The following is a 21,264-nucleotide window of genomic DNA, read 5'->3' as shown; positions in this document are numbered from 1 at the left end:
AGTGAGAGAAAGAAAACCAGAGACTGTACTACAAGAAAGTAGAAGATATAATAAAGGTTTACAGCCCTCAATGGACTGGAAAGCAGATATACAAGTCCAACAGGACAACAAAGCCCACGAGTTCACTTCTTCAAAGGAAAAAGAGAAGGAAAAAAACAACAGTAGAAGGAAAAAGGAGACAAATATGGATGTTGCAGAGGTTGATGAAAAGCTAAGTACAGCTTCTTGCTAGTGAACTTAGGAATGTAGACAAAATGGGCAAAACTACACCTTAGCTATGATGACCCGAGCAGGTGCATGGAAATCAACGTAGGTTTAAAGTATGTGTCTGTGTATGGAACACCTCAAAGGACACAAAGAAGCCCCTGGAGACAGCCATTCCCTGCAGAGGGGCCCAGGCGGTGGCAGGGACACTGTAAGACCAAGCATCATCAGAGAGCTCCCACTTCCTGAGTTGTGAACCATGTGCGTAGGCTGCCTGCTTGATAGTGGATCCAAATACGTCCAGAGGCAAGGCATGCACCTGAGCACATGTGCAGGCCAACCCGGGCTGACAGAGACAGCAGCAGTGCGTATATGGTGACGCTTTCTCCATTCGTCCCTCTCTCTCCTTCTACTGTGTTCACAAGTCTATTCTCAACGTCTGCGTCTCCATTCCCCAACTCCAGATACTTCATTAGCACCATTTTCCTAGACCCCATGCTGCTGCTGCTGCTGCTAAGTCGCTTCAGTCGTGTCCGATTCTGTGCGACCCCATAGACGGCAGCCCACCAGGCTCCCCCGTCCCTGGGATTCTCCAGGCAAGAACACTGGAGTGGGTTGCCATTTCCTTCTCTAATGCATGAAAAGTGAAAAGTGAAAGTGAAGTCACTCAGTCGTGTCCGGCTCTTAGCAACCCCATGGACTGCAGCCTACCAGGCTCCTCCATCCATGGGATTGTCCAGGCAAGAGTACTGGAGTGGGGTGCCATTGCCTTCTCCTATATGGGTTCTAGTTCTCTGAATTTGCCTACAATGCAGGAGACCTGGGTTCAATTCCTGGGTTGGGAAGATCCCCTGGAGAAGGAAATGGCAACCCACTCCAGGATTCTTGCCTGGAGAATCCCATGGACAGAGCAGTCTGGTGGGTTCTAGTCCATGGGGTCACAAGGAGTCAGACACAAATGAGTGACTAACACTTTCACACTTTTTCCTAAGCAGGTACTGAACCCAGACCCCCTGCATTGGAGCATGGAGTCTTAGCCACTGGGCCACAAGGGAAGTCCTCCTTGTGCCATATTGTGTGTCCATATTTTGATTGGCTTGTTTTTCTGATATTGAGCTGTATTAACTACTTATACATTTTGGACATCAATCCTTTGTCAGTTGTTTCATTTGCTATTATTTTCTCACATTCTGAGGGTTGTCTTTTTACCCTGCTTATAGTTTTGTTGTGCAAGAGGTTTTAACTTTAATTAGGTCCCATTTGTTTATTTTTATTTCCATTACTCTAGGAGGTGGGTCAAAGAGGATCTTGCTGTATTTCTGTCAACGAGTGTACTGCCTATGTTTTCCTCTAAGAGCTTTGTAGTTTCTGCCCTTACAGTTAAGTTTTTAATCCATCTTGAGTTTATTTTTGTGAAACTTTAGAGCAGAGACATTACTTTGGCAACAAAGGTCCGTCTAGTCAAGGTTTTTCCAGTAGTCATGTATGGATGTGAGAGTTGGACTGTGAAGAAGGCTGAGCGCCGAAGAACTGATGCTTTTGAACTGTCGTGTTGGAGAAGACGCTTGAGAGTCCCCTGGACTGCAAGGAGATCCAACCAGTCCATCCTAAAGGAGATCAGTCCTGGGTGTTCATTGGAAGGACTGATGCTAAAGCTGAAACTCCAATATTTTGGCCACCTCGTGCGAAGAGTTAACTCATTGGACAAGACTCTGATGCTGGGAGGGATTGGAGGCAGGAGGAGAAAGGGACAACAGAGGGTGAGATGGATGGGTGGCATCACTGACTCGATGGACGTGAGTCTGAGTGAACTCCGGGAGTTGGTGATGGACAGGGAGGCCTGGCGTGCTGCAATTCATGGGGTTGCAAAGAGTCGGACACGACTGAGCGACTGAACTGAATTGATTAGGAAGTTGGTTCCAGTTTCGTTCTTTTACATGTGGCTGTCCAATTTTCCCAGCACCACTTATCGAAGAGGCTGTCTTTTCTCCACTGTATATTCTTACCTCCTTTGTCAAAGATAAGGTGTTCATAGGTGTGTGGGTGTATCTCTGGGCTTTCTATCTTGTTCCACTGGGTCTATATTTCTCTTTTTGTGCCACTACCATACTGTCTCCATGACTGTAGCCTTGTAGTATAGTATGAAGTTAGGAAGGTTGATTCCTCCAGCTCCATTCTTTCTCAAGATTGCTTTGGCTATTTGGGGTGTTTTGTGTTTCATATGAATTATGATTTTTTTTATTCTAGCTCTGTGAAAAATACCATTGGTAGTTTGCTGGGATTGCACTAAATCTGTAGATTGCTTTGGGTAGTAGAGTCATTTTGATTAGGAAGAGACTTTAAAAGGCCTTTGTATGTCAATTCACTCCTCCTGGGCTCCTGACATTGGCTTAAGATGAGACCATCCCTGGCAGTTGCTTCTCCCTCTTGGGCTGTGGAACAGGCTTGAGAACAGATCTGAATCCCACCCAAACCCATGAGTGAGAAAGAAATGACTGCTACTGATTCTTCCTCAGGGAAAAAAAAGAGGGACACAGAGATGGAAATGGAAACTACTGAATGGGGCTGGAGGGTGTGCCAGCAAGTTCCCTTTCCCCCATGCCTTCCTCCTCCTTCCCTGGAAAGCAAGATGCAATGGCTAGAGCTGCAACTGCCATCTTGTGACCACAGGCAAACTTGAGGGTGGAAGTCACCTGCACAGGGTGATGGAGGAGAAACACTGAGGGGTCCTGGATCCCAGATACTTATGGAGCCACACAGTAGCCATGGACAGCCTACCTCTAGACTGCAGGGCACACAAGAGGACACCACAAGCCTCCAACTCAACCTTTAGGCTTTTTTAAGTAGAAGCTAGGATTCACCTGCTTCAAACCCAAGATCCAAAGAATAGGAGATTATTTTAACACAAAAAAGGTCGAGTACTTAGAAGTAAACAAACAAAAGTATTCATGATAAATCATAGGTGAAGTTTACTTACTACACAGCTTTTTCACCAAGTTATCACAGTCACCATGACTCAAGCTACTGAAAAACGCAATTAATTCTGAGCTTCTTTCTTCCTGTTTTTGTAGGCTAAAAAGGCAGCCTTTGAATTGTGTATAAAATTCAAGAGACAAAAATAAATCCAGATAATTCAGAACGTACCAAGGAAAACACATATGCCTTCTATGTGATAAGCTCTCAGAATTATTTATTCAAAGAACTCACTGCAAAATTTTTTTAAAAAAGCTTAAAAATTAAACAGTTAATCATACCACATACCACCTCCTACAATACCAGATTCCTTTTCTTTTCTTCGTAGTAGTGGGTGTCGTAATCAATCCAAAACAAAAACAAAACAAGGGTTTGAATTGCTGAGACTCAGAAAGATCGATTAGCCAGAGCATCCTGCCCTCCCAAACCAGAGCCACTGGGTAGGTAAAGGAGCAGCCCAAGCCCACAGAGTGAACTGGGACACCAGGTCCAAGGAGCTGGCACACACACACGTGTGCCCAAAGCTGCATGGTGAGCCAGAAAGCCTGTCTCTTACGGCTCTGAGGAGACCCAGGGAGGGTGCCACTGGTCACTCATGCTGGGTGCTGGACTCTGCAGGGGAAAGCCCCGAGGAGTGGCATGGGGTCCCTGCTCCAGAAGTTCATGACCCGCTGGGAAAAGCAACATGCCAGACACAGTTGTCCCTTCTGGCTACAGGGCCTGCACCAGATGTCTGCAGGGGTCGCTCGGGGCCCAAGGGAGGGGCACTCAGGCCCCCAGGCCCAGCAGCTGGGGGGGCAGGATCTGCCTCTTCAAAGGCCATCCTCCTGAGTACTTTAAGCTGCACATCTGTTGGCAAAACACAAATACTGTTACCCAAATATGAAGCCACAGATGGCAAAGGCACCTGACAGCCTTTAAAATTCCTTTCTCCTGTTTTGCAAAGCTGCCCTGGGAAATCATGCTGTTAAATTATACACTCGTAAAGGATGTACAGACATACCTCAGGGAAACTTCGAGTTTAGTTCCAAACCACCACAAAAAACCAAGTATTACAATCAAGCGAATCACACAACTTTTTGTCATTTCCCAGTGCATATAAAAGTTATGTTTACACTAGACTGCAGTCTATCAAATTGTACAAGAGCATTATGTCCAAAAACTGTGCAGATTTTACTTAAAAACTTTATTACTAAAAAATGTTAATCGTCATTTGAGCCGTGTAATAGTAACATCAAAGATGACTGATCAGAAGTCAGCATAACAGATACAGTAATAATGAAAATGCCTGAAATGCTGCAAGGATTATCATAATGTAACACAAAGACACAAAGTCAGCAAATGCTGCTGGGAAAAGAATGGTTGCACAAGTCTTCAGTTTGTAAAAAACGTATGACCTGTGAAACACTATTAATAAAGTAAAGCATGATGAAACAAGTCATGCCCTTCTGTTCAAAAAATGGAGGACTTGGGAATTCCCTGGCAATCTGGACTCCACACCTTCACTGCCACAGGCCCGGATTCACTCCAAGGTCGGTGAACTGAGATCCTGGAAGTTGTGTGCCATGGCCCGAAAAACAAACAAAAAAAAGTGGGGGACTAGTGCGGGTGCCATTTAGATTTTCACCAATGTATACCATGTTTTGGGCTAATTGCAAATCCTCCAAAAGTGTCTTAAACTCTAACTCCAAGGACTTCTCTGGTGGGCCAGTTGCTAAGAATCCGCCTTGGAAGGCAGGGGATGATGTAGGTTTGATCCCTGGTCGCTGACCTAAGATCCCACAGGCCTTGGGACAACTAAGCCCACACACCACAAGTACTGAGCTTGCATGCCCCAACTAGAAAGTCCATGTGCTGCAGCGAGAGATCCTGGATGCTGCAACTAAAACCCGAGGTAGCCAAATCAGTTTAAAAAAAGAACAACTCCCCCACAAAAAAACTCCAACTCCACACATCTGCCCTTTGTGTGCACTTTCTGCTCCAGATTGCAGATTTGATTAAACCATAAAGAATATCAGTGCACTTGGACACAGAGAAAGCTACTGAGTCAGTAGCAGAGCAGGTTGTATTCTAGGCTGCCCCTCTGAGTATAAGACAAAATCTTAGGGCAAGGTCCCACTACAGACTTCATCCACCCATCTATCCAGTATGTGTGCATAATTCCAGGCCTTGGAGATACCCCAGGGGAGACGCAGGGAGAAACCGAGTCAAACAGCATACAGGAGGTGGTGAGAAGGGAACGGTGAAGCAGGGGAAAGTGGCCAGGTGGAAGCAGGCGTCCAGCTTCAGGGAGGGCAGCGCTGGGAAGGAGCCCACTGAGCCGACCTGAAGGAGACCCGAAAGGGAGCCATGGAATTCCTGGGGGAAGAATGTTCCTGACAAAGGGAGGAGCCAGGCTGAGACCCTCAAGCAGGGTAGGACCTGGAGGGGCCAGGGGGGCTGCAGTGGATGGGAGGCCGGAGGAGGATGACAGGAGCAGAGCTGGGGAGTGAGCAGCTCAGGGCTCTAGTGCTGGCTTTCTGAGCTGACCACCAAGAAGACAGAGTTGCTATTTACCGGGAAGGGGAGGCCAGGCAAAGGCCAAGCCTGAGGGACCGGGAGCTCAGGCTTGAACAGGTTCAGCTGGAGAAGCCTGCTGGAAGCTGAGCAGAGATGGCAAGTCAGTGCTGGATGCACAAGTCTGGGGTTCAGGGGCCCCAGTGAGCCTGGAGATGTGGAAGAGACAGCCGGTGACTCATAGTGGGGGGTGAGGGTAGAGAGACGTCTGAGCCCCAGGCCCCCAACAGCACACAGGGAGACCCGGTGCACACTCAGCCAGGACCTCTCAGGACCCAGGGACACCACATACCATTCCCTGGTAGCTCAGTTGGTCAAGAAACCATCTGCAATGCAGGAGACCCTGGTTCGATTCCAGGGTCAGAAGATCTGCTGGAGAAGGGATAGGCTACCCACTCCAGTATTCTTGGGCTTCTCTGGTGGCTCAGACGGTAAAGAATCTGCCTGCAACGCAGGAGACCCCAGTTCAATTCCTGGGTTGGGAAGATCCCCTGTAGAAGGGATAGTCTACCTACTCCAGTATTCTTAGGCTTCTCTGGTGGCTCAGACAGTAAAGAATCCGCCTGCAATGTGGGAGACCTGGGTTCAATCCCTGGTTCAGGAAGATCTGCTGGAGAAGGGAACAGCTACCCCCTCCAGTATTCTGGCCTGGAGAATTCCATGGGATAGTCCATGGGGTCACAAAGAGTCAGACACGACTGAGTGACTTTGGGCTTCCCAGGTGGTGCTAGTGGTAAAGAACACACCTGGCAATGCAGGAGACACTGGTTGTATCCCTGGGTTGGGAAGATCCCCTGGAGAAGGAAAATGGTGACCCACTCCAGTATTCTTGCCTGGAGGATCTCATGGACAGAGGAGCCTGGCGGGCTACAGTCCATGGGGTCGCATAAAGTCAGACACAACTGAGCACTCAAAGTAAACATAAGTAAGCCACCTCAGTGAACACGGCAAATAACCCCATCCTGGACAGTTCTGCCCCAGCAGGAATGACAGATAGTTAGATAGACATACTATCAGAAAAGGACGAAAGCTACTGTTTGGAAAAAACAGGGCATTCAGGGAAGGCCCAAGTCAGCAGGTGCACAGCCTCAAGGAAGGGGAGGGACTGACTCACATGGATACTGGGGTCACACAGTGGAAACAGTGACAGAGTTTTATTTTCTTGGGCTCCAAAATCACTGCAGACGGTGACTGCAGCCATGAAATTAAAAGATGCTTACTCCTTGGAAAAAAAGCTATGATCAACCTAGACAGCATATTAAAAAGTAGAGACATTACTTTGCCAACAAAGGTCCATCTAGTCAAAGCTATGGTTTTCCCAGTATGACTCTGGGAATGATCGTGATTCTCACATCCCAGTCATGTACAGATGTGAGAGTTGAACCATAAAGAAAGCTGAGCACCGAAGAATTGATGCTTTTGAACTGTGGTGTTGGAGAAGACTCTTGAGAGTCCCTTGGACTGCAAGGAAGTCAAACCAGTCAATCCTAAAAGAAATCAATCCTGAATATTCATTGGAAGGACTGATGTTGAAGCTGAAGCTCCAATAATTTGGCCACCTGATGCGAAGAACTGACTCACTGGAAAAGACCCTGATGCTGGGAAACATTGAAGGCAGGAGGAGAAGGGGACAACAGAGGATGAGATGGTTGGATGGCATCACCGACTTGATGGACCTGAGTCTGAGCAAGCTCTGGGAGCTTGTGATGGACAGGGAAGCCTGGTGTGCTGCAGTCCATGGGGTTGCAAAGAGTCAGACACAACTGAGTGAATGAATAACAATAACTAGCTGCCACAAGAGGCACGAGAGAATCCTCTGCTAGTCTCCACATGGAGCGGAACCATGCAACAGCTTGATTTCAGACCTCTGGCCTCCGGCACTGTGCCAGAATGTCCTACTGTTGGTGGAAGCTGCCCACTTTGGGGTCCTTTGATGCAGCTATCCCATAAACTCATCAGCTTCTATTTGAGCTCTACTTCTCACTAGACTCCCAAGCTTTCACAAAGGATCTATGCACCTTCTGTCCTCCTCGTCTTTTTCAAAGAGGAAGTGCCTACCTGGAGCCTGCCCTTCCATGGCCTCTCGTCAAGCAAGGACTCTGCTCGTCCAGGATGCCATCTCCTCCACCTCCACCTCCTCATGCAAACATGTTCTCAGATCCATCTACCTGAAAAAGACCCTCTGCAACCCCACAACTGACATTGACCCCATCCACCCCTATTTCTCTGGTCCTCATCACAACAAAACTTCTCAGAAAGAATTGTGTATACCCAGCCTCCACTCCCTCACCTCCCAACCATCCATTCTAATCTGGCTTCTGTCCTCACTGCCTGATAAAGCTCTCCAGATTATACCAGCCCCTTGCTTAAATCCTTCACTAGAGGATGACAACTGTGTACATGCACGTGCTCTTAGCCCTCCAAATCTCAAAGAAATAAAGTTCAGATGTATAAAGAGGAAGAATCCTCCAACAGACGACAGAAATGATAGCAGGAGACTTCTGAACAGATGAGATATGCTTCACAAATTTCCAGATGCTGGAAATAGTGTGGGGACTAACAGAGTGAATAGTAGTCAAGGAAGCTACACAGGAGAGGGGAGCCCCTGTTAAAACCCCCCAAAATGCTCAGATCAGAGCAGACCAGACTTGGGGCAAGCAGTGGCCCTCAAACTCTCCCGGACAGACAAGTCACCTGGGGGGTTGTTGACCATCATATTCTGATCCAGAAGGTTTGGGTGCAGGGCATTTTCAGCCAGCTCCCTAGTGAGGGTGATGGCAATAGGGTTGGTGAGTGTTGCACACGTGGAGTGCAAGGTGCCACTTTCCCCCACAGGCCAGAAACCAGACAGTTTTTTCTAAGTTTGCAGCTGGAACCTTCTTGTCTTCCCTGCAAGGCTCCTGGTGGGGCTGACAGTAGGCCAAGCGAAGCCCACCTCTGTCCATGGCGTTTGTCTGCTTCCCACAAGAGCCAAGTCTGCAGGTCAGCCTGCCCTGCTCAGCCCTCCACTCCCATAAAACTCCTACGCCCACCCTCCCCAGGGGAAGGGACCCTGCAGGGCAGGGGTGACTCCACCAGAGAGCAGGGGCAGGGGGCCCACCACCCAGGCCTCCTGTCCCCAATACAAACAGCTCTCCAGGGTTTGGGGAAGAGACCCAGCAATATGGAAGAGAGATCAATTCTGTCCCTAGAGGACACAGAATAGTCTCATGTTTTTGAAGATAATTTAGCCGTAAAACCTCAACAGAAACATCTACAAACAAGAAAGAAACAGACAATGGGAGTTCAGAGGTTAAAAATGGGTTAGTCACAAATACAAAACAACAGAGCATCACTGTTTACAACAGGAAAAGACTGAAAAGTACCCAAATGTCCATCCACAGAGAGCTGCTTGACTAAAGCATGGTTCATCTGCATAACAGAGTCTGTGCAGCAGGAACAAAAAGAGTGCGGAAGGGAGAGCTCCATACCACTATAAGCAAGGAGGGTATCAACACTGGTAGGGAGTGATCTCCAGGACAGAGGAAGTAAAAACAAACAAAACAAGATGCAGAACAGTATATAAAACATGTTTTTTGTATAAGCAGGATAAATAAGAATATATGTATATATTGGTTTATTTTTTATTTCCCACCATGTCGAGTTTATTATTCCAATGGCACTAATACAGCTGGAGGCGCTCAGTGACACTGTGCGGGTGGGGTTTCCTGCCTTCTAGCTTCTGTCCAAAGAGAACATACCTGCTTGTTTCTTGCCCCCTTCTGGAGGAAAATCCACTAGGGGCCATTTACCCAAATAAACCTCTTAATGCATTTATTTTTAACTTTTTTTTGACATTAAGTTTCCCTCTCAACAAAAAAGTATTGGTTGTTCCATCCCCTCCCCCATCCCCACCAGCCAGATAAGACCCTGCTGCGAGGGCACTTGTTGCCCCCGAAATCTGGAAATAAATATCAAAAGAAACGGCATCAAGTTCATGTTGAGCGATGGCACGAAGTGGGCCCCAGAAACCTGTCAGGCAGAGCATTACTGCAGCCTTGAGGTGTTGTGGGGAATGTGGGGGCTTGCTGCTGTGGTCACTTGTCCCTGGGCACGGGGGCTGCACCCCACCTTGTGGTGGGCTAAGCGGAGGCCGCCTACAACTTGTCCAGGAAGTTGTCCAGGGCTGGGATGCCTTCCTTCAGGCCTTTGCACTTGTGTGTCTCTGCCACCACCTGACTGGGGCAGCTGGTATTGTCAAAGGGGTCACCGGGCAGGATCTGCCAGTGGTCAAACACACACTGGGGGAAGGCCTGGCCGCCTGTGTTGGACCTCAGGTCAGCGGTGAAGCCAAAGGACTTTGACAGGAAGGTAGGCCTTCACGACAAACATGGGGGTGCTGGCCACCTGGGTCTCCTCAAAGATGTGGCCCCGCTTCCTGTTCAGGATGCTGTAGATGCCACCAACCACTTGTTCCGGACACTGGATCTCCGCAAGATAGATGGGCTCCATGAGCCGGGGCTTCAGCACACTGGCATACAGGCAGCACCGAGCTGTGGGGATGATCTGGCCACCCCCACGGTGGATGGCATCAGTGTGCAGCGTCACATCATGGACATCAAAGCGCGCGCCCCCATGTTCTCCTCTCACAGCGCCCCCTCCTTGGTGGCCCACTGGAAGCCAGCCACCACACTGTCCTTGATTTCACTGAGGTATTGCACACCTTTGGTGATGTCCGTGAGGATGTTGGGGCTCGTGCCATCAGGGCCGAAGCACCAGATCTTACGGGCCTTTGCCACGTCCCACTCATACTTCTCAGCCAGGTAGCGGGCCCGCTGCTTGAACTCCTGGCGGGCGGACACCTCACCCTTGTCGATGTCCTCAGCCAGGCTATCAGGGAAGGGCCATGCCTTCATGTAAAGCCTATTGTGCTTGTTGGGTGACTTTGACAGGCAGAGCACGTTCGACTCCTTGCTGATAGTCTCCCGGTATGAGACAACTGGGTCAGATTTCTTGATGGGGATGCAAGCATGATCCTCCTCCAGGTCCTTGAGGCAGATCTCCAAGTGCAGCTCCCCAGACTCCTCGATGATGTACTGCACCATGGGGTCCGACTTGGCCAGCCGCTTCAGACCTTCCACCAGCTTGGGCAGGTTGGCCGGGTTCTTGGCCTCCACAGCGATCCTGACAACAGGGCTCACACTGAACTTCATCACCCGCACGTTGTGGGCATGCTCAAAGGTGGTGATGGTGCCAGTCTTCACCAGGAACTGGTCCACGCCCACCAGGCCCACAATGTTGCCACAAGGCACATCCTTGATAGGCTCCATGTAATGGCCCATCATCAGGATTGTCCTCTGGATCAGCTTCAGGTACAGGTCCTCCTTCTTCCCAGGAGTATAGTTGGGTCCCATGATGCGGACCTTCAGGCCAGTAGACACCAGCTCTGAGAAGACCAGGCCAAAGGCACAGAACCGACCTTTGGCAGAGGTCGGCACCATTTTGGAAATGTACATCATGAGAGGGCCTTTGGGATCACAGCTTTTAATGCCCATGGCTGCCTCATCGTCTGGGGGCCCCTCGTACAGGAGCTCACTGCAGTACTTCTGGGCCGTCACAGGGGAAGACAGTGGATGATGATCATCTACAGCAGGGCATCCCCAGGAGGCAGCCAGCGGCACATCACAGCTTTCAGAAGTGGTTTACCCTCCTTGTCCTTATCTTTACTGTCCAACTTGATGTCCAGGTTTTCAATTAGTTTTGCCATCTCCTCTTTCTTGAAGTTCATGATTGCATCAAACACCTTGAAGACTGGGTCCAGGATAAGCTGGTAGAATGTCCGTGGCAGCTTCTTGCCATCAGGGCTGTTGGCTGACTTGCTGAACTTGCCGGTGGCTGGATCAAAGTACCGGTCTCCCCACAGCTTTTTCATCATGTCCTCCACCTTCTTGGCCCGCTCAGCAGGCCCTAGCTGTCCCTCGCCCTTGGTGGCAAACTTGGCCACATACATCTCTGCAAACTGCTTCAGGGTAAAGGCCCAACCGTGCAGACCAGACCTGAAGCCAACAGTACCAAGGACGGGGTCGATCATGATGTTGCCCAAGGGGCCACTCTCGCCCTCACCATAGGTAGAGATAATGATGTTGACGTTCTCCACGATGCGCTGGAAGGTTTGGTAGAGCTCCTCAGGCTCCAGCTGCAGCTCAGGCAGGGCCCGGTCCATCTTGTTCATCGTCAGCACTGGCTTGATGCGCTCGGCAATGGCCTGGCACAGCACTGTCTCTGTCTGCACACACATACCCGACACGCAGTCCACCACCACCAAGGCACCGTCAGTGACACGGAGCACGGCTGTCACCTCTGAGGAAAAGTCGACGTGCCCAGGGGAGCTGATGAGGTTGATGAGGAAGCCAGAGCCATCCTTGCTCTGCTTGATGAAATTCAAATCGTCCTCTGAAAGCTCATAGAAAAGGGAGATGGCCGTTGACTTGATGGTGATGCAATGCTCCTGCTCGTCTTTCCGGGTGTCAGTGAAGCGGGTCTCCCTAGTCCGGGCAGAGGCGATGACACCTGCCTTGCACACCAGGGAGTCCGTCAGAGTGGACTTGCCATGGTCCACGCGGCCAATGACAGACATGTTCCGGATGTTGGCCTTCTTGTCCATGATGGCCCGGATCTGGTCTACTGTGAAGTTCACCACGGTGGCAGATGGTGGTGGATTCTCCAAGGAAGATCTGAGCGAGCTAGGTCACGCCAAGGATGGCGGCGGCGACGACGGCGGAAGAGCTGGTTTATCTTTTTGCAAGAGGAAGCAGTAGAAGGATAAGAAAGAAACTAATAACTTCTAAGCATTATATGGGCTTAGCTTCTTCCTATTAATTTTTTTTTGGCCTTTTAAAAAATTATATCTTTCAGGTATACAGCACTTATACGATACAAAGTGGTCACCACAAGTCTAATTATCATCTGAGGCTTGGCTTTTATTTAAATTCAAGTCTCTTATACTAGATTCAATAGATACAAATTTCATTTCAATACATGTGATCGGAATAAGTATAACAAAACAGAATTATAAAACCCATACGTTTTGTTTACATGTACATAAAGTGTGCATATAGGCTATTAACATAAAGAATCATGTAGGAGGAAATGGTAACCCACTCTAGAATTTCTGCCTGGAGAACCCCATGGACAGAGGAGCCTGATGGGCCATAGTCCATAGGGTCGCAAAGAGTCAGACACGACTGAAGCGACTTAGCACACACATAAAGAATCATTATGACAATCATAACTCTGTTATTCTACAATCATAACTGAAGAAATTTGCTAAAGGAGAAATTCCCCAATTAAATTAGGCTTGACTGTATTCTACAAATAAAGAGAAAAAGCAAACCACAACACTGAAAACAAATAAAGCTAACTACATCAAATCAGTAACATAACCACACAAAAAAGAATTATTCCAAGTGACTTTTCCCCAACACATTATGAAGAAAAATTTCAAACATACAGAAAAATTGAACAAACTGTACAAAGAACACCCATATATATATCACCCAGATTCTACCATTATTGACATGATTCATCCACACATCAATCCATCTTATTTTTGATGCATTTCAAAGTTCACCAGTACGCTTCATCTCCAAACAAGTTAGCATGTATACCATTGACTAGAGATGAAAACTCGTTTTTAGGTAAAATTTACATCCAGTAAAATGACAAATTTTAAGTGTACCATCTGATGAGTTCTGTCAAGTGTATGCACCTGTATAAGCCAAACCCTATCAAGATAAAAGATGTTACCATGGTCACAGAAAGTTTCCCTGGCACCAGTTTCTAGTCAGCCCCACCCCATATCCTCAGCAACATTTGGTGTTGTCAGTTTTCAGTTTTGGCCCTTCCAGTGGGTGTGTAGTGGTATTTTATTGTGGCTTTAATTTGCATTTCTCTGATGACTGTTAGTACTTTTTCACATGAAAACTGGTCATCACTCAAATGCCTTCCTTTATGAAGTACTTACTAAAATCTTTTCCTGTTTCAAAAATAGACTGTCTTTTTTATTATTGAATTGAAAGAGTTCTTTATGTATTCTGGATATAAGTCATTTGTCAGATATACGACTTTCCTATTTACAACTTGTGTCAACTACTTCTCAATGACTTCTGTCTTTTCATTTTCTTAATCTTACCTTTGGAAAAGAAAAAGTTTTAAGTTTTAATGAAGTCCAATGTATCCATTTTCCCCTTTAATAATTACTGCTTTCTGTATGCTAAGAAACCTTTATCTCTAGATTGTGAAGACATTCTCCTGCTTTTTCCTAAAAGCTTTATATTTAGATCCATAATTAATCTTGAATTAAATTTCACGTATGGCATGTTCAGTTCAGTTGCTAAGTAGTGTCCAACTCTTTGCAACCCCATGGACTGCAGCACACCAGGCTTCCCTGTCCATCACAAACTCCCAAAGCTTGCGAAAACTCACGTCCATTGAGTTGGTGATGCCATCCAACCATCTCATCCTGTCATCCCCTTCTCCTCCTGCCTTCAATCTTTCCCAGCATCAGGGTCTTTTCCAGTGAGTCAGTTCTTTGCATCAGGTGGCCAAATTATTGGAACTTCAGCTACAGCATCAGTCCTTCCAATGAATATTCAGGACTGACTTCCCTTAGGATTGACTGGTTTGACCTCCTTGCAGTCCAAGGGACTCTCAGGAGTCTTCTCCAACACCACAGTTCAAAAGTATCAATTCTTCGGTGCTCAGCTTTCTTTATGGTTCAACTCTTACATCTATACATGACTGGGATGTGAGAATCACGATCATTCCCAGAGTCATACTGGGAAAACCACAGCTTTGACTAGATGGACCTTTGTTGGCAAAGTAATGTCTCTACTTTTTAATATGTTCTCTAGGTTGGTCATAGCTTTTCTTCCAAGGTGCAAGCATCTTTTAACTTCATGGCTGCAATCACCATTTGCAGTGATTTTGGAGCCCAAGAAAATAGTCTGTCACTGTTTCCATTGTTTCCCCATCTATTTGCCATGAAATGACGGGACTGGATGCCATGATCTTTGTTTTTTTTTTAATGTTCAGTTTTAAGCCAGCTTTTTCACTCTCTTCTTTCACTTTCATCAAGAGGCTCTTTAGTTCCTCTTCACTTTCTGTCATAAGAGTGGTGTCATCTGCATATCTGAAGTTATTGATATTTCTCCTGGCAATCTTGATTCCAGTTTGTGCTTCATCCAGCCTGGCATTTCTCATGATGTACTCTGCATATAAGTTAAATAAGCAGGGTGACAATATACAGCCTCTTTTCCCAATTTGGAACCAGTCCATTGTTCCATGTCCAGTTCTAACTGTTGCTTCTTGACCTGCATACAGATTTCTCAGGAGGCAGGTCAAGCGGTCTGGTATTCCCATCTCTTTAAGAATTTTCCAGTCTGTTGTGATCTATACAGTGAAAAGCTTTAGTGCGATCAATGAAGCAGAAGTACGTGTTCTTCTTGAGTTCTCTTGCTTTTTCTATGATCCAACAGATATTTGCAATTTGATCTTTGGTTCTTCTGCCTTTTCTAAATCCAGCTTGAACATCTGGAAGTTCTGTTCACATACTGTTGAAGCCTATGGAGAATTTTGAGCATCACTTTGCTAGCGTGTGAGATGAGTTCAATTGTGCAGTAGTTTGAACATTCTTTGGCACTGCCTTTCTTTGGGATTGGAATGAAAACTGACCTTTCCCAGCCCCGAGGCTACTACTGAGTGTTCCAAATTTGCTGGCATATTGAGTGCAGCACTTTCACAGCATCATCTTTTAGGATTTGAAATACATCAGCTGGAATTCCATCACGTCCACCAGCTTTGTTCTTATTGATGCTTCCTAAGGCCCACTTGACTTCAGAAACCAGGATGTCTGACTCTAGGTGAGTGATCACAGCATTGTGGTTATCTGGGTCATGAAGATCTTTTTTGTGTAGTTCTTCTGTGTATTCTTGCTACCTCTTAATATCTTCTGCTTCTGTTCAGTCCATACCGTTTCTTTTATTGTGCCCATCTTTGCATGAAATGTTCCCTTGGTAGCTCTAATTTTCTTGAAGAGATCTTCAGTCTTCCCTGTGGTGAGCAGCAGGTGAAATCTCTATTCATTCCTTCTGCCTTAGCTGGAGTTGGGTAGAGTTTCTATGAAGAATTTGCCTACCTTCCCCACTGCCTGTGGCTAATCTGATTTCCAGAATTTCTGCCTTCATTCCTCTTATTCCTTAACCCTCGAGTCTAGGACTCTATCAAAGTTTCTGTTTCCCTGCAGCAGCACTGAGGAGGACTGCCTGTGGGTAAATAGCTGTTTTTCATCTAATGCAGTTTCCTTCTTCCAAGTATCGACTTCCCTCTAATTTCTGCCTGTTTTCAGTCTCTCTCTAGTGCCTTAAAACAAGTGGTTTTTTATTTTTGTCTTTGAGTTGTTAGCTGTTATCTGCAAGGAGGTGGGAGGTAGTCCAAAATGAGCTACCTCACTACTACTAGAAGCAAATCCTCCAGGTGGTTTTTGAACACAATAATCTTGATTTTACGTCCCTGGTAAGATATATCCTAAGGACAAGAAGAAATCTGAAACTTCATTCATAATTATTATTTTCGTAGTACTAATGACATTATAATTTGATAATTATTTTATGTATATTACAAGATTAAGTAACCTTTAATGTTAATTAGGAATGAACTTTTTTTGTGTAAGAAAAAGATATATAAGGGTAAAATAAAGTTGAAGACAAATCCACTAATGTTAATTTAATGACAAACCCTCTAATGTTAATTTCCATTGTAGACATCGTTATGTATTTGTGAGGTAAGAAAGCTTTTCAGTATGTTTTCTAGCTTTGTCCACTGAAAGATCATAGATACAATGGCATCCCAGTAAGAGTGTGCACATCTAACACTGAAATTCTAAATACCATTTCCCACTAAAAGGATCCAGAACTCTTGGAACCAGTTCTGGGTTAGGAAAAGCACACATTGGGATGGAATGTCTTATCCCAGAAAGCAAAGAATCACTCAAAGACTAATTAATAAGGGTATGCCAAGATGACACAGGTGCCAGCATAAAGGGAATCTCACTGGCCACATTTGGAATAATTTGATCAAGAAAGAATAGTGACTTTGGCTGCAGAGTAAAACATTTAATAAGTAAAATTCCACGAGTCTATATTGACATGAAAGAGAACAGAAAATACAACAGCAAATATTTTGCCACCATTTCAGGTGATCATTACACCAGCTCCTTACTCTGGAATTTAGTTATCAAAGGTAAACATTTAGCATTTTTACTGATCCAGGGTTATTATATCCCCTTCCAGAGAGGGGAAGTGTTTTATGGACTAAAGGTGATGGAACAGGAACCACTGTTGTGAATATGAATGCCAGAAAGGGAGGTAATGTAAGCTGTCTTCTTTTGTAACTCCCCAACGTTGTCAAATCAAGAAAGACACATAAATATACAATTTAGTTCTGACAGTAACCAAAGAAACTCAAAGGAGACACCATGTAAAGCTGGCATCGCATCTCTGGGTCATGGAACAGGAGAGGAGAGGGCTAGACTGTTGTTTTCACCATAACCTTGAGGTTATGCTGTTATCAAGGGGCTGTAATACTTTGATTATAAAATCAAAATCCAAACAGCCTAACCCTTTGATAGCTCCCTACTATTATGACATTAATGTCAAAAATCCTGCACCCACCTTGTCAGCCACTCAGCCTGCATCTCAGCTCCCAACCCCTGCTCTGCCGTAGCCTGCTTAAGTATCTCAGTTGATGAAGCTCTGGCCAGACTCGGGGCTTTCACAGGTACTCTTCTCCACCTGGAAAGCCCTCCTCCACTCTGGGCTTTGCCCCCTTGGTCCCTCACTTCAGCACTGCCTCCTTAGGGCGGGCCTCCATATCCCTCCCAAGGCTGGGCTATTCCTCCATTACACATGATCACAGTGAACCCTCTTCCAACTCCTCCTTTAGAACACTGAACCCACTGTAATTACATAATCACTTGAAAATTATTTAAAGTCTGTCTCTCCGAAATTATTTAAAGTCTCTCTTTCCAGTCACACTTGAGCTCCATGCAAAATAGATGCCACTCTGTGTCGGTCACCCTACAGCCTGCCTACCACACTGCCCCAGGTACGGTAGACACTTAATTCTGTCATGGGATGAATGACTGGATGACAGCCTGATGAACTGCAGATTCTTCAACACAGAGCAGCAAGGAACCCAGTACTTGTACGTGGAAAAATTTAATCACTTAGAATTAAGTATCACTGTAAAAAAAAAAAAAAAAAAAGGCCTATGAAGGATGTAGCTGTTTCCAAGTGTGGGTGAGAAAGCTGCTCAGTATGTGACCTGAAATCTTAGAGCATCCGTCTGAGAAGTGACTTGTGGTGGGGACTGAGGTCTTAGTGGAGGTGGTGACAAGTGGTTGGTTCTGAGGTACATTTTGAATGTGGAGGCCCATAGTACTTGCTGGTGGATTAGAGGAAGGTGAGAACCTAGGACATCTCCTAGAATTTTAGACTGGTAACTGGGCGGATGCTGATGATATTTAATGAAACAGAAACTATGAAGAGAAGCAGACCCATTGTTGGTGTATAGTCGCTCAGTCGTGTCCAAAGCAGAATTGAAGGAGGGAAAAAAGCAAGAGTTCTGTTTGGGACTTGTTAAGTTTGAGACGGCTAGGAGCAACTCCGGGGGAAAGACTGAAGAGGCCATCCAATGCAGGGCTCAAGAGGTTAGAGACGCCCAAAATCATCACAATATTGTATCATCACAATATTGTAAAGTAATTATCTTCCAATTAAAATAAAGTAATTAAGAAAACAAACAAAAAAAGAGGTTAGAGATGCAAGCTAGAGACACAGGCACAGAGTAGAATGGTCAGCACACAGCCACACAGAAATGAAAGCACAGAAATAATGGAAACAGCTCTAATTAAATCAACATAGAGCCATCAATAAAATGTCAGGTGATCATTAAAAATGATGGCACAAAAACATTATCTATGTGTAGATGTCAGTTTTATGGACAATCCTTCCGTTTCCTCTTCCCATATTTTCTAAAAAACATTTTTTCCCCACAAAACAGTTATTACTTTTATAATTAGAAAACACAAGTTATTTTTATTGTAGAGAAAAGTGATGATACGTATTTTTATTGACATGGAAAGATATCTATGGCATTATCAGTGTGGAAAGAAGGCAAGTTACAACAGTACATACTATATGATCCCATTTATCTCAATCAACATGTAGGAATTTCTCTGGTGGTCCAGTGGCTAAGACTCCATGCTCCCAATGCAAGGGGCCCGAGTTCGATCCTTAGTCAGAGTACTTGATCCTGTATGCTACAACTAAAAGATCCTGCATGCTACTACGAGGACTGAATATCCCATGTGCTGCAACTGAAACCCAGTGCAGCCAAAAAACAAATAAATATTTGATAAGTAAAACACAGACACATATACACAGGTGTGTAAAGAAGACTCTAGAAGGATATTTAAAATGCCAATAGCAAAGGTAACCTTTAGGTTATTATTTGCCAGTTGTAGTACACTTTGCACAGGATCTGGAAAATATTAATGTGTTCATAAAAAATATTTGATATAGTAATTTAAACTCACTTTTCACGTCATTCTGTCTCTCTTTAATGCACCTGTGTTTTAGGGCTTTCCTGATCTCTTTCCCTGGCACAGCGACCACTCAAATGTTGGCTGTTCTTATATCTGGAGTTGCATGGCATAATGGACTTTGGCCCTCTGAACCACTCCTCAGAAGGATGTTTTCAAATACATAAAATAAAATAAATAGAAATTGATTAACAACTTACTTTGAGAATTGGTATTAAGAGTAATATGTGCCTCTTTAGTAAACCACTAAATAAATAGCCAGATCTGGAAGTGAGTCTGACAACTAAGTTTGAGTTGTGATGAACACGAGCAATATTTCAAAATCTCTGTAACTGCATGGAATACTATATGAAAGCATCTTTGCTCTCTATTGGGAACAAAAGCACAGGTACTCCTAACACTACCATGGTCTGCTGCCTACATCTGTCATTAAATTTTTACTGAGAGGTTAGTAAAAATAAAGGCCAAGTATATATCCAAGGTTACAGAACCCCTAACTTCTCAAACTTGAGCCAGAACCCTCATTCTAGAAAGATACACACCAAACAGTAACAGCAGTTTTCTCTGCATGCTGGAATCTCCAGAGTAATTTCCACATGCATTTTCTAAATTTCCTAGAATGATGCTTTACTTATGTAATTAAAAATAAAGAGCATAATGAACAGTATTTTTGTTTGGTTGTTCATTTTCTTTTGTCTTAAACAATCTGGAAGAGTGGTTAAGAAATTTTACACAGTTGCTCACAGGCTGTATTAACAGTTTCTTACAGGGTCATACCACTGAAAAAAAAGACTTTCAATTTTGCCTAACTACTTATTACAATGACTCAAATCATTCCTGTGTTCTTACAAGCCTAGAAAAAAATTCACTAGAATTATTTATTCTGGAGTTAAAAGGAACAAAAAGACAAACTGTCACAACTGCAGACATTTGTCTCTTTTTTTTTGCCAAGTGTAATTCCAAAAACAGCTGAAAATATTAGAGCAAATTAGTACTTAATATAGACTAATACCTTCTGCTGTTTACAAAAACAGAAAACCCCAAAACACAGACATTTGTATTTTAAAAACAAATTACTAAAAATGTATATACAGATTTAAAATACTTTTCAAAGAAATGTCAAAACTTAAGTACCAGTAGAAACCCCAGAAAAACCCAAGTGCTTACATTTTTCAAAAATAATCTACATGGAGACAGCCAGCTCATGCTGAAAAGTGCTCATGTTTGTCTTAGCAGCAAAACATGAAAAGGAGATGGGAATGAGGGAAAATGTGCCTATCTCAGAAGCCTGCTTTGATTTCTTTCAAAACTAAAAATAAAACCTTCGGACTGCTCTATTAATAAGTCTAGAAAATGGATGCCTTTTTTTTGTGGAAAGTTTTCACAAACACCGAAATAAAAATATCTTCTCAGTTAATAGAGCCGAAGGATGTAAACATAAACCAGATGTCAATCCTTGTTTCTCGACAATTCCATTCTCCCTCAGGGCTCTGGTGGGACTTCGGTTGTAAAGATGTTTCCACAGCACAAGGAGACAAGTTAAATGAATGAAGGGCTGCACACAGCAACACGGCCCAGGCTCAAAAGCCAAGGAGTGTGTAAAAAGCACAAGCTGCAGAATGTCACCTGCGGTAGGGCACCATCCTGGGAATTCGCAAAGTACTTCCGAAGGTTATAAACTGGCCTGTCTGGGGAGTAGCTCCATCACCTTCGGGGGATGGGCAACCTCTCAGTCTCCAGGATCAGGTTTGAGGAGGAGACGTGGAACGGGAGCCCCTGGGGTCTGATGGGCAGATGGCCTCCAGAACCCGGGGGTTGGGGGGACAGGCCAGGTGGCTGGAGCACCTGCCACCACCTCCTGGGGCTCAGGACCCTCTCAGAGTGAGGCCGCT

At 45.2% G+C, this 21,264-nt stretch overlaps 1 protein-coding gene and 1 pseudogene across 3 annotated transcripts in view; both read right to left on the bottom strand.

The window, feature by feature from the left end:
• Positions 1 to 21,264, bottom strand: part of MECP2 (methyl-CpG binding protein 2) — a 60,812-nt gene that overhangs the window by 28,804 nt on the left and 10,744 nt on the right. The window lies entirely within an intron of this gene.
• On the bottom strand, positions 9,468 to 12,460 carry LOC113887059 (annotated as a pseudogene). Its single transcript, XR_003509641.1, has one exon. The product of XR_003509641.1 is annotated as an elongation factor 2 pseudogene (transcript).

This window comes from Bos indicus x Bos taurus, chromosome X, assembly GCF_003369695.1.
Source record: "Bos indicus x Bos taurus breed Angus x Brahman F1 hybrid chromosome X, Bos_hybrid_MaternalHap_v2.0, whole genome shotgun sequence".
In the NCBI taxonomy this organism is placed as follows: Eukaryota; Metazoa; Chordata; class Mammalia; order Artiodactyla; family Bovidae; genus Bos; species Bos indicus x Bos taurus.
The sequence above is the reverse complement of the archived record's forward strand: the minus strand, read 5'-3'. Positions and strand labels throughout refer to the sequence as shown.